At 36.3% G+C, this 10,659-nt stretch overlaps 1 protein-coding gene across 9 annotated transcripts in view; it reads right to left on the bottom strand.

Annotated features, from left to right (window-relative positions):
• Positions 1 to 10,659, bottom strand: part of NFIA (nuclear factor I A) — a 574,225-nt gene that overhangs the window by 39,243 nt on the left and 524,323 nt on the right. The window lies entirely within an intron of this gene.

Raw genomic sequence — 10,659 nt, 5'->3', positions numbered from 1 at the left:
ATCACCCTGGAACCACACTTCAGTTTCCTATCCTTTCACAGTAAAGTTTTGTTGTTGGTTTTTATATATACAGAACTGTATATATATTTTGGGTTTTACATTTATATTTGTGAGCTTCACTCTAGTTTAGTGAGAAAAAAACTCAGCGGCTTTGGTGTTTTGTTGGCTTATAAATCCAAATGTGCATTTGGTCCTTTGGTGTCCTGCAATATCCTTCTCTATCACAAACTCTCAATATTTATTCGCATTCTTTCTTTGTACTAGAACTTTTAGATAGACTCTTGCTTCATTTCAAATCTGTTAACAACGCTTGTAAAAGGGGCCAAATTTTTCGAACGAACTCTAGACACACACCATCTAAAAGATGAAAAGGGTCTTCAATTTTGAAAAAGCACAGATAACTGAGGGAATCATACCAAATCCCTTTGCCAGATTTCTTTTTTCCTTTTTGGCGTCATCCGCTTTGTTTTTGATTTTCTGTTTTACAGAAAACCGCTCGGACTTCTTGTTTCTTTTGTGAAGCACAAAAGATATCTAAAGATAAAATTTCCACCAGTTTGGCCCAAGTCCTGTTGGTCATCTTTGGTAAGAGCTAAGTCACCCCCACCAATCTGTGATGGTCACATGGTGTGGCTGTGTTAAACCAGCATGGAACAGTGGATGGACATCAGGATCCTCTGATGTCTAGTAATAAGAAAGTTTTGTTGTAGTATTTGTTTTAGAAGGATTTGTCCGGTAATAGCTTTATATAAAACAATCTAGATGCATGATGTGTTATACTGTCTACTCATGTGAATCTACTGATTTCCTTCCCAGCCCATCCAACGTTAGACTAAATTGAACACAATGGAAAAATACCTGTCGATGTAGCCTTTCTGTATGTACCTCTCACTCACTGGTATGGCAGAAATTTAAGTTTTTAAAAGTTCAGTAAAAGAATTTTTGTTAATTGCTTTATTCAGCCTATTGCTTTGCTTCGAGATGGTTTAAGAAGTTTCCATAGAAAATTATTATTGAAAATGATGGACTATAATTACCTGGTAGTGAATTTACCTGCTCCTAGGGCATAAAGAGGATGTGGGAGAGATAAGGAGGAAGCTAGTAGATGAAATAACCTGTCAAACCTCTCAGTGGTTGGTGGGGGGGGAGGGGGGAGGGGCGGGGGGAGTGTTCCTTCACACGTGAATAGAATGGGAGGGTGAGAAGGAACAATAAAGTCATGAGGAGTATGCAAAAGGTACGAGACTAAGTGACTGATGACAGATGCAGAGATCTGAATCCTAGAGAACTGTGTGTGCGGGTCTGCACTGGTCACAACAGACACACCACAGGAATTCCTACGATGCTTTTGCCGCACTGGTGACTTCAGAAACAAGCACGCTGACTGATCCCAGGATTCAGGTTTTGTTTGTTTGTTTGTTTGTTTGTTTGCTTTTACTAAACCCGGAAAGGCTTGCACTCCATTCCATTCTCTACTGTTTGCCAGACCTAAATGGTGCCATTTGGAAGGTTTAGCATACAAATAATTTAGCCACTCAAAACTGCTAACAACTGGCTATTTTTTCTTCTTCAGGCATAGAGACCAACTTTGAATTCTCAATTTCAAAATATCCCAGAAGGCCTTTAATGCTTTCATAGGCATCCTAAAACTGTTTCAAAGTTTAGTCTGGTCTTTAAAACAAGAGCAACAGTGAGAGAGGTGGTAGTGTGTTAGCATTAAAAAAAAAAAAAAAAAAAAAAAAAGAGAAGGAAAAGAAAAGAGAAGAGAAGAAAAGGAAAAAAAAAAAAGGATATTACAACGACAAAAACCTGGGAATCTCTGAGTACCCAAGTCATCAAATGGAAGAAATGGTGCCCAGGGAAATTTATTCTATAGAAATGTAGCTTCTGGGAAAACTCAAGGACACGGGGAAAACAAGGGAAGGAAGAAAGAAAGTCTGACTCATCTTCCATTATGGTAGTTACAATAGCCAGCGTGTTCACCTACAACAGGATGTAGTTCCAGAAATGAGGTGACATTAGTTAAATTTGATTTTTCCAAAGAAAAAGTGGAATAAGGGAGTTATACTATTGAATAAAAACCTCAATTGCAACTTTTTATTAAAACAACCACATATACCATAGCAAATCAATTATACATGCATAGTTAAGAGCTTTCAACATGAATATAAAATCAAGTAAAGGGGGCAATGTGGTAATTAATTATATACAACTGTATTTATTATGCTATTATATCACATTCATATCTTTCTTAATTATAATTCTGGCATTATTTACAGCAGCAATAATCAAATGCTGTAGAAAGAGCTTCAGGAAATCATGAAATCCAGAAAATAATTTTCTGGGAAGATTATTATAGGCATTTTTTTGAGGATTCTGGAGGGATGATTCAGGGGCATTTGACAATTTTCTGATAAAGTCAATCAGGAAAGGGAAATCAATTTGCTTATATAATCTCATTGTAAAAGTCCTCATGGCAAAGATGACTATTAGAAATCAAATTATTGATTATTTGCTTCTGAAGCAGAAGCTTTGTTTGTTGTTGTTTTTGCTTTTTTTTTTTTAAGCAAGTCTTCTTACCCACATGAGCAGTATCATCATGGACTATTTTCCTAATGTTATGGATGAACATTCCTATGAGAAGCTTTCACCATTTTATTGGCACTAATAAGATCATATTTTTCCTCTTTCTACTGTATTTCTTCCCATTATCCAATGGTCTTACTTTGGCCTTAGCCATAGTGATAAGTACCAAAATCCTAGACCAGAATTTGATCCCATATCCAGAAAATCCCATTCTTCTGCGTTACCCACTTACCATACACGTTGCTAATTATATAATCCTTCACTTAGTGCAAATCCTGTCTCAGTATGGTCAGTTGGAAGGATGGCTCAAGACCTGTTCATGCTTTATAAGTAATACTTTTACAAGGCCTCTTGAGGATGCCAGAATCTATCTCTAGCGGGGACTATGAGGCGGGCATGAGGCATTGGGCAGGACAGTGGCAGAGACTGCCCTTTAAATCTGCTCTTTACCACTGTGCAGGTAGGTGTTCCCTGGGAGAACTTAGCCTTTTTGTCTTCAGAAATGATGTAACTGACTGCCTGCAAGCCTAAAAGAATTCCTACGTTTATTGTTCCCAAGGTGTAAGGCTTTGTTTTGTTTTGTTTCTTTTTCTCAATGAGAAGATGTAAAGGATGTGTCCGGATAAAGAAATCATGATATTTCCACATAAATCCATTTTGAGTCTGCAATGGCCTTCACCTATAAAATCAAATCTGACCACGGTGTTAACAAGGTGGTCAAACTGTCTTGAACAAAGATGCTTGGAGCCTTCCTTGTTTTGGGGGAAAAAAATATGACCGAAGAAAAAGATATTAAAATATTTGTACCATTGTCAGTTGACATTTCCTTAAGTTAAAAACTGTATCATTAAAATCACCCAAATCTGACAAACGAGAAAATTAAAAGGAGGCAGACAGAATCAAGGTCTAGTTCAAATTTAGCAACCACTAAAATATGTGTAATCACTGAAAAGGGCGAAAGGGAGAACATTTAGACAGATGTCTTTGCGGGGAGTGAGTGTAAAGGGAGAGCTGCCTTTTGGTTGAAGCCCCATCAGGACTCCCACAGGGAGGGAGTGCCCACAGGGAGTGCCCACAGGGAGGCTGAGGGGCTGATTCCCCTCTAGCTGAACTGCCTGAGGGGAGCGATGGCCAGCCCCCCTGCCCTGACTAGGGGGAAGTGACACAGTGAGGCACGTTGGCAGAAAAGAAAATGTAAGAGACCTGGTGAGCTTTGAGGCTCTGTATTTGCTTCCACACACAGGAAGCAATGAAGTCCCCTAAACCTTGGTAGCCTGGCCTACAAACTGACACGGAGTTTGCAGAGAGATCTGGGTTCTGTTTCATCAGACTCCAACTCTACAGAAGGAGTGAACATCCCCTTTTTCATTCCCTTAAACTCTACCAAGTCTAACCTCTAGAGTGCCTCAAAGAGAGATATTTTAATATATTTAAATATTCATATTCATTCTCTCTCTCCATCTGCCTCTCTGTCTGTCTGTCTCTCATGAACACCTGCTCTGTGCCAGGCTCTGTGCTGAGCACCGTGGGAAAGCCAAAGGTGAGCAAGACACAGTGCTATCTGAGAATGCTAGCATCTAGTGGTGAGAGAGGAGTGTAGAAAATGAAAATACGGTATTAAAGGTGATACAAATAAAACTCGGTGAGATGTTAAAGGACAGAAAAGGGACACACAGGAAAAGCCGTGCAGAGGAAATAGGGATGGCTTTTGCGACATGCTGTAAAAGATGGCGTTGGCTGACAGGTTCAGATGGATGGGGGGAGAGGGTCCCACAGGAAGCAGCATGGGCAGAGGCGTGGAAGCAGGAACTGGAGGCAGGAATCCGAGGATCAATCACAGAGGGAAAGGAGAAAAGACAGGACGGTGCAAACCACGTTTTGCCATTTAGCTCAGGAAGGTAACATGTTAAGAATCAGAAACCTGAACTATTTGAAAATGGAGGGGAAAAAGTCCATTGAAATTGTTTTTCTTTTAAGAAGAATAAATAATTCATAAAATGAACAAAGTTATCAACTTCCCATTCTGAACACCACTAAGATCGCTTGACCTACCCACACTCTAAACTTTTCCCTTCATATCTCAAATATCAATAGGCACGTCACATGTTCCCTCGTTTTCAGAAACTCAGACATACTCACATGTGGGGATTTCCCTCCAAAAAATACCTAGTCAAAAATTCAATTTCATAGACTTTAATGTGACTCTACCACCTGCCCAGGAATGTGCTCGTTATTGGACAGAGGTAATCAAAGCAAGTTCAGGAATGCAGACTTGAACAGATCCCTGTGTATTCAAGTTGCAATTTTATTAAATGTTTATCAGTGACACCTGACAGTGAAGAAAAAGTGCATGAGACAGTGTTCAGTGGCAAACTTGAAACAGTGAGATGATTAAGCACCTAACTGAAATAGTTTCTAGAATCTTAACTGCACTATTACATTATTAAAAAAAAAAATGAGAAGCCCCATGAGAAAACTTTCATTTCTTAAAAAAAAAAAAAAATGCAGTAACTATCAGGAAATAGATTGGCTAATTTCTAAATGAAACCCATTACAGTTTAACTCATTTAGGAACTTGAACAGCACTACTTCTTGCAAGGTCACAAAGAAATGCTGGAGGATATTGGCATGTTTTTCCTTTAAAGAAATCTATTGGTATCGACAACTTTACAGGGCCTGGGTTAGCATTATTCATATCATTATATAGCCCAGGAAACACATACAGCTTTTCCTACACATGATCCAGTATTCAGAGATTTAGAAATTCCCACATGATTGGCTGGATATTGTAGTTGTCATCCAGATGTTTGGAATCTAGAAGATAACCACACTGAATTTCCAGTATTTTGATCACATCTGTGCAGTTACCTCCTTCTATTATCTCTGTAAATCTTTTGTCTGCACAAACAAGTTACCAACAACAACAACAAAAAAGACACAGCCCTCAGGGCATGAAATTAAAACCTACTTATTGCTAGTAAATTATTACAGAACAACACACCCATAATCTTTGTTCCTGAAAAGCTAATGAATTCGAACTTTAATATATTAGCATTACTTAACATGTATGGGAACAATTTGCATGACATGTCTAATGTGCCAGTAGTTCACAAAAATCTTGAGAAGAAGCAATTTAGCCAGATGGTTTTGCTCTGCTGGCATTTCTATTTGTATTAAGGATCCTCACAGGGAGGCAGGGGCTCTAGCTACATCATGATTTGGGGTAAAATATGCAGAAAGGAAGGTATAAGACCATTCATGTGTTCACACAGACAGAAGGGGATCAGAACATGTAAACCGGAGACGCTTTGACCTTCTGCTACCCAAATCTGTGTCATAAGCAGGCGCTTTATACTATTTCTTATATGCAGTCTATTTAAACTGCCTAGAACACTGTTTTTCATAATAGCTGTAAAGGATAAGAATACAGACTTGTTTCAGTTAATTTAAATTTACTTCTGGTGGCTAATCTAAATTCGAAAACTGTCATTTATTTTTATGTATATGCTGTGTGCTGTCCAACTGATAGAACATATATATTGATCTGAAGCAACAATGTACATGAGGAGGCACAGGTGAAAGTTATATTAAATAGCCATAGGGAATAAACTGGATTCAACTGGGGTTTACTAAAAAAAGAAACTTAGATCAATATATTGGATTGCTCCCTTTTGAAAGGCTTCTGCAGCCTCTCCAAAGGCAGTGTAACTCTGGAAACCTACTTCTGGGAATTTATCCTCAAAAAATACTTAAAGGTACAGATAAAGATGTTCATTACAGTATTACTTATAAAGAGGAACAAATTGGAACCACCTTATATGTTAGTGCTTCACTCATATGTTGAAGTATTTTGCAGTCATTAAACACATTTTAAAATAATAATGGCATCATGACATGTTTATAATAGGAGATAAAATGAATAAAACCGGTTTACCAAATGGTATATGTATACATATAGACACACATATGCACACACACATATATCATGATCAATTATGTTTAAAATATGCACAGAAAATGACTGGGAGATAAGCACAGAAAGCGGTTATCTCTGAAGAACGGCATTGTAAATGATTTTTAAATAATGTCCAGTAATTTTTAATCTTAAATAAACATAAACAGAACCTGAAAACCCAAGTAACACTTTTGTTTTTCCAGCAGTGCAAGGTAGGTAGAAAATGAATTTTAGAACCAGAAAATCCTGGATTGAATCCATTCAATCTCTTACTTGAAATGTGATCTTGGCAAGCCAATTAACCTCTCTCAGCTCCTATATATAAAGACTCCAGCATAATAAATATCATTTACTCACATAGGCATGGCCCTTTAAGGCGTCATCCCTCTGCGTATATCTAATGGGTTACATTTTCTACAGAAGCCATTCAGAAGGTAATCCCTAAGACAGGCTTAGCCAGCAAGATGGGAAATCTCCCAAATTCCATTATACTTAATATTAAAAGGATTGAAGAAAAATGCCAAAGGCATCCAATCGGGGACTATTGATTCCAATATCTGATTAAGGGTATTACACTCTGAGACATCTGCCTTCTAACACTTAAAATAAAAAATCCAATCAAGGGTTAATGTTATGATCAGACTCATAAGTAACTTATAAATCGGCACAACCCAGCTGATTGGTGATGTATACCAAAATGAATAGTCATACTGGTGGTACTAGTGATTCCAATTCTAGCAATCTACCCTAATGAAATTATTAAAGTTGGGGACAAAACGTATTTTCAAAAATATGCAGGAACCTATTTCATAGATTGGGACAAAGTTAATGTTCTAGAGCAGAGGAATAAGTACAAATTGTTTAGAATCACATTTTCTAATTTTTTTATGAAATAAGAAAAGGTGTAAAATACTAATTAAGAAAATAGCATACAGAATATTATATTCAGTATGGTAGCAATCATCTTATGTATGTGTGTGTACATCTACATACAAATACACACATCAACATGCATTAAGGAGAAAATGCACCAAAATGTTAACAGTAGTTGATTATAGGAGAATATAATTTTATTTTTATTTATATGCTACCATATATATTAATTTTCTGAAGAGTATCTTAAAACGCATTTGTCATTTCTGTCATCTGAAAAAGTAAAAAGCTGAGGCAAAAGCAAGACTTGAACGGGTTATGAAAACCTAAATGAAGGGAATGACCTATTGCCTGTTCTCTCTGGTCACTCTTTCTTGACAACGTCCATCTCTTACTCCACTCTTGTTCCTCGACTTTTCACCAATTCAGTGTATGCAAGAGTCTGTTATTCTTGTAATAATATAAAAGTTCCTTATGGAGTGTCTTAGGGTTTTCAAAGGACAGATGTAGGTACAGTATTTTATCTCTAAACAAGGTATATATCCGCGTAGGGTAAGTACAAAGCATCAGAGTCCAACAGACCTGAGTTTGAAGCCCAGCTTCATCTCAGTTTCCTCTTTTTAAAAAGAGGACTAACAATCCCAATTTTGCAGATTTATAATCATAATCAAATGAAACTAAGGTAATGCTTATGAAAATACCTATCAAAGCACCTGCTTTCCAACAGTTATTTTTCCTTTGCATATTTAAACATGGTAAAATTACACTGTACACAGAATAGGAATATTTTGCAAAAAGCATTTATGAAAAATTATGATTTAAGATAGTATGTGCCCATTTGTATTCAATGGGTTCCTAAACCAGAAATAGTGGCCAAATAATGGCAATGGAGAATGCATATGCTAACCTTACACTTAACTCCTTACTATAGGTGAGGGGAAAAGAATCCCTTCACCAGAAAGATCACACATTTTTTGCTATCATACCCAAAGTGCCGGTTAATATAGCTAAAATCTAGATGTATAAAAATTGCCAAGATTTTTATGGGATACCCCTCCCCACCCTGAGTTTTGGTCACTGTAGTGATTAAGGTAGAAAGAAGAATTTCTGGATCATTAGACAAATATTTTTGAAAATAAAAAAAATACAATAATATTTGCTATAAAAGGGGGATTTAAAACTCAGTAATATCATTCTCTTTGGATAAGGTACCAAAGAGCTATCCTATGACAAACCAGTTTCTGTCTTTCAACACACAAGCAAATGTGTATATACATCTCCTCCCTCTATGGTAGTATTCTGTATATACTTCTTAGCATTCTCCTTTGCTGACTTAACACAACCCCAAGATTATTCCATGAATTCATATAGATTTGTCTTTTTGTTTTTAAAGGGTTCCTAATGTATATAATGTTTGTAGATATTTAGGTTATTACTAATCTTCTATTATAATCAATGTTGCAATGAATACTTATACATCTGTGTTCATGTCCAACTATGTTTGTCACTTACATTTAACGTTTATGTACGTAAAGATATGTATGACTCATATATACTTTCATATACATGAAAAATTTAATTGTCTTCTGAAGTGGTTGAACCAATTTACAGTCCTCTAACAGTGCAAAAGACTGCCTATCTTCCACACACTTGCCAAGACTGTGGAAGATACTTTTTGATCTTTGCTGATCTGACGGGTAGAAATACCACCCAAGTCTTAATTTGTATTGTTCTTATGCTACATGAATGAGCCATCTTTCAAATGTTTTCCATTTCTCTATGTTTATACCGTTTCTTGGTCTTTCTATTGGACTATTGGTGTTTATATAATTTAACCCTCTGTCACATGTGTGGCAAATATTTTTCCCACTTTCATTTTTGTCTTTTTGTTTGTTATTTTTTTCCATGCATAAATTTTTGATACTCTTAAAGTAGAATTTATCAGTCTTTCCTTTCATGGATTCTGGGTTTTATTTGTGTGTGTTATTTAGAAAGGCCTTCCCACCTCCAATATTATTTTAAAAATTGTTCTATATTTTCATGTGGCACTTAAGGCTTAACCTTTGTATGTTTGGTTTTTTCCTCCAGCCAGAATTTATTTTGGTGTAAGGAATTTATTTTTTTTCCTGGACAAGTTACCCAGTTGTCTGGGTAACTTTATTGAATAATACTCTCCTTCCTCTCATATGAAATGCCACTATCGTCAAATATTAAAATATTGCATATTATATAGGTCTCTTTCTAATTCAGAAGAATATAAAAAATTGAAATGTAATGGAGATAGCAGCAGAACTGGTAGAGAAATTAAAACCAATGTGGAAAAACAAAACAAAACAAAACAAAAAATGATACCAATGGGGAAATGGATTGCAATCAAGTTCCCTGGCACTAAATAACCTCAGACATTAAATTAAAAGTAGGTAAGAAAAAGAAGGAAGTTTTGGGATTGTTCTCTATCCTATCTGTAGAATTGGTTGCAAGAATCTATGATATTATAAAAACTTGTGGAAATTTACAGCAAAGAATGGATTTTATTGAATGTAATTTAAAAAATTTAAAGGAAAAGAATAATGGAATAGTTCAGGTGTCACTAATGAAAAAGTGTTTTGTGAAAGGAAGCCACTAACTTATTTTTTCCCCCATTTTCTCTTGCAATTATCCATTGGTTTTTCTCTGAAAGAGGAAACAGTCCTTATGTCACCTAAAAATTGTGAAAATATGACATATCATTCACTAGCTTGTTCTGAATCCAATTATTGATTACAACAGTGTGTTATACATTTTAAGGAAAAGTGTTGGTGAAAAGGAGAGGGGTCATTATTTGGGTGGTAACTCGGAAAATAATTCTTCAAAGCACTCATCAACAGTCCAAGTTCTCGGGAGTTGTGGAGAATAAAGGAAATCTGCCTTGATCAACATCTCCTATTTTTCGTCTTTTTGCTGTTTTTGTTTGATCTCCTTCCAAATCTTCTGCTCTCTTCCTTTCCCTGATAACAAGAGTTACTCTCAGAAACAGAGACCAATTCATACTGCAGTATAAATGGCCAACTAACATCTTCTATATTTTTCTCATAGGGTTTTCACTGCAAAAAAACACAGAAGCTTTGGGCTAATGCAAAGATACCCCATAGGATGCTATGGCCAAGCGTATGAACCACAGGGTCAAGGTGGCTGGGTGTGAATCATAACGCCGCTATACCTGGCTAAGAAACCCTTAATTAGGGTAACAGAAGTATTTACGTCAT

This window comes from Puma concolor, chromosome C1 (genome assembly GCF_028749965.1).
Source record: "Puma concolor isolate L17-30 chromosome C1, mPumCon1.1.hap2, whole genome shotgun sequence".
Lineage (NCBI taxonomy): Eukaryota > Metazoa > Chordata > Mammalia > Carnivora > Felidae > Puma > Puma concolor.
Note: the sequence above shows the minus strand (reverse complement) of the source record. Positions and strands in the feature narration are given on the sequence as shown.